The sequence below is a fragment of the Mytilus edulis genome, chromosome 3 (genome assembly GCF_963676685.1).
Source record: "Mytilus edulis chromosome 3, xbMytEdul2.2, whole genome shotgun sequence".
NCBI lineage: Eukaryota > Metazoa > Mollusca > Bivalvia > Mytilida > Mytilidae > Mytilus > Mytilus edulis.
This window is the reverse complement of record NC_092346.1, coordinates 29,713,683-29,716,933: the sequence shown is the minus strand read 5'-3', so window position 1 is coordinate 29,716,933 and position 3,251 is coordinate 29,713,683. Positions and strand designations below refer to the sequence as shown.

At 28.9% G+C, this 3,251-nt stretch overlaps 2 non-coding genes across 2 annotated transcripts; both read left to right on the top strand.

Moving 5' to 3' along the window:
- The first annotated feature begins 306 nt into the window (after nucleotides 1–306).
- Nucleotides 307–455, top strand: LOC139518209 (U12 minor spliceosomal RNA). The gene has a single exon (XR_011663301.1). It is a non-coding gene; the product is annotated as a U12 minor spliceosomal RNA (small nuclear RNA).
- Nucleotides 456–1,486: 1,031 nt separating this feature from the next.
- On the top strand, nucleotides 1,487–1,635 carry LOC139518225 (U12 minor spliceosomal RNA). Its single transcript, XR_011663316.1, has one exon. It is a non-coding gene; the product is annotated as a U12 minor spliceosomal RNA (small nuclear RNA).
- The last annotated feature ends 1,616 nt before the right edge of the window (nucleotides 1,636–3,251 follow it).

The following is a 3,251-nucleotide window of genomic DNA, read 5'->3' as shown; positions in this document are numbered from 1 at the left end:
TAACTCTACTTTATTATCGATAGTCCTTCATTATAATTTTCATTTTCACAAATTATGCAAAAATTCTATTTTAAAAATTCATAATTAAAATCGATCTAAAAATTTGGTTTGTTAATAGATTTGATTAAATTTCCATAACAAATTTTTTAACCTGCAAAATTTACAGTTATCATCATTTAAAAACATAACTTTATTATGTTTTTAAATGATGATAACTGTAAATTTTGCAGGTTAAAAAATAATATTGTACCTTGTTTGAGTAAAATATTGAAAAGTATCAAGTCAAATCTTTAATGTAAGAAAGGCATGCCTTAAACTAATGAGTAAGGAAAATAATGAGCCCGGGTAGTCACAGGCTCCCTAGTTTATCTAGGAAGAATTTGTGCAAGGGTACAGGTTACCCCCACGGTGATCCACTTACTTTGTGGGATGCCTGGGTTGTTGTGATCTGCCTGAACCCTATAATCAATTTAAAAGTAGAAAACTATTTTGCAACTTCTGATAATTATGTCTTAACAATTTGTTTGTTCTTAATTTGTCAGAAATTTTATTAATGACAATATTTTTTCATACAATAATTGAACCGCCTGAGGCTTTATTGGTATAAATGGAATTAATCAAATTGACGATTTTGTAGGTAGAAGACAGAGTCGTAAGCTTGTATAGTTTCTCTTGATAGAGATATAGTTCCAAATGAAATCACTTAAATATAACAAATGCTTTTACTTAATTTGTTAGTATAGATATTAGTTAAAGGCTTGACTGATTCGCTTAAGAAAATGTAAAGTAATGAAGGACTTTCAATTGTAAAGTAGAGTTATTTCCCCTATAAATCTCGAAGTCTTTGACATCAAGTAATTTAACTTTATTAATCTGAACTAATTTCAAATCTGACAGAATTAGATTTTGTCACTTTTATACATTGTTTTGATTCCATAAATTTATTTTTTGTTTTGATACATCAGGTCAACAATCAAACCCACTAAGTGTATTCATTTCTGTTGCGGTCAGTGCATATGATGATGTTCAATGAATAGCACAAATCTCATGACAAATTGAAGGATAATTTATCATGAATATATACAAATAAAAACTATGTTGCTGCTAAAATCTATATGGCAGGTAGGAATAAGATAATGTAACAGTTATTAACTTCAACTTTTTTACATATTTAATAGAGAGAATGGAAATAAATCAGTGGAAAAGATTTCGAGATTTAAATGGGAAATAACTCTACTTTATAATCGATAGTCCTTCATTATAACTTTCATTTTTACAAATTTTGTCAAAGTTTCTAATTTAGAAATTAACAGTTAAAAACGATAAATAAGTCTTGTTTGAAAATAGATTGGTTTTGAATTCCATAATATAAAGTTATCTTTTTAATGATGATTGTTGTAAATTTTGCAGTTGAAAAAATGAGATTGTACCTTGTTTAAGTAAAATGTTGAAAATTATCAAGTCAAATCTATCAAGCTAATCTGGCATGCCTTAAACTAATGAGTAAGGAAAATAATGAGCCTGGGTAGTCACAGGCTCCCTAGTTAATCCAGGAAGAATTTATGCAAGGGTACAGGTTACCCTCACGGTGACCCATCTACTTAGTGAGATGCCTGGGTTGTTGTGATCTGCCTGAACCCTAAAATCAAGTAAAAAGTCAAAAAATTGTTTAGCATCAATCAGTTCTAAACATTTTGTTAGTTCTTACATTATCAGACATTTTATTGATATCAATTATTTGTCAGGCAATATTTAAACCGCGTGATGCTTAAAAATATCGAGAGCTAAAAGTTTCAAGGAAGCTCTTAAACAAATCATTGAAAGAAGTGAGTTTGTATACTTTGCTCAAATAAAAAAAAGTTCTATTATTGATTTCACTTTAATAAATTAGTATACATCAGTAAAGAATAATGAACAGCTGGTAGTAAGCGCTTAAATACATATGATGTAGTATAAATATAAGTTAAAAAAATAAAATAACAAATGTATCGAACTGTGAGGAAATTTATAAACGGAAAATCCCTAAGCAAATAGCAAAATGAAAAGCTCAAACACACGAATAGTCAACAACTGTCTTTTCCTGACTTGGTACAAGTTTTTTTTTATGTAGAACATGGTAGATAAAACCTCTGAAAGCATTACTTTATTAACACTTAAAAATACGGATTATATATCTATTATAAAAAATTGTGAATGTTACCATTATGCAAAAAAGTTACACACTTACTGATTACATTGTATTTAATATCAGATAAACACATAATAATTTCCAATTTAAATAGTTCTATTATATTTTAAAGTAAACAGTATCATCAAAACTTAATGAATATTGTCACTAACTCTTAGTTTGATAAGAAGTATAGTATTTTATTTTAAGATAACTTTTCTTGCTATTAATATACAAAATGACCAAACACAACAGTTTTTTTTAGAATTAGTCCAGGTCTGTGGGAAGTATAAAGCACTTGGACAATAATTACATTGGTTCCTTGTTAGCCAATAACCATACCTCTAGGTTAGCTCCATCGTTCTTAGTGTGTTTACTTCAGAGGAAAAATGCAACCACGATTTCAAATAAAAAGCAGTCAAACGGGTAGGTTTCATACTAGTATACATGTAATGGTAAGCTTATAGCAAACAATTAAAATAAAGTTTAAAAGCAATCCACCTACAGATAATGGCTACTAGTTTTTCAGTAGGCAAAGTTTGAAGAGTCCGAAGGTTAAATCTAAATTTCTTTTGTTAGGACTTTTTGTCTTATGTACTCTTTTTTTATTTGCCTTTTTCTTTTTATGGTGTTGTCAGTTTATTTTTTATTTATGAGTATGAATAATCTGGTATCGTTCGCCTATTTTTTTTTTAAAGCAATGACTACAGCCATGATGATTTAATGGTAAAGCTATGATACTATTTTGTGCATTGTTTACATATTGTCAGTACTATTTGAAATAGTCTTAGTGATTGTAATGTTATCATTTTGATAGTTGAAATTAGGGTTAAAGTCGTGTTCGTTCGTCATCTGTCTTCTTCGTCTTCAATTATGATGTTTACAAATTGTTGGCTGTTTACAACATTCACACTTTAAGTCTGCATTGATTTCAATACCATTCAAGTATTGTCACGCGAATTTTCCGGAAATCAGACTGAAAACTTTCAACTCGATATAACGAAACTTGTCAATTCTGAAGCATAGACTCTTCAAAACTGCCATCTACCTATTTTGAAGTTCATCTGAGAATATCTATATAGCA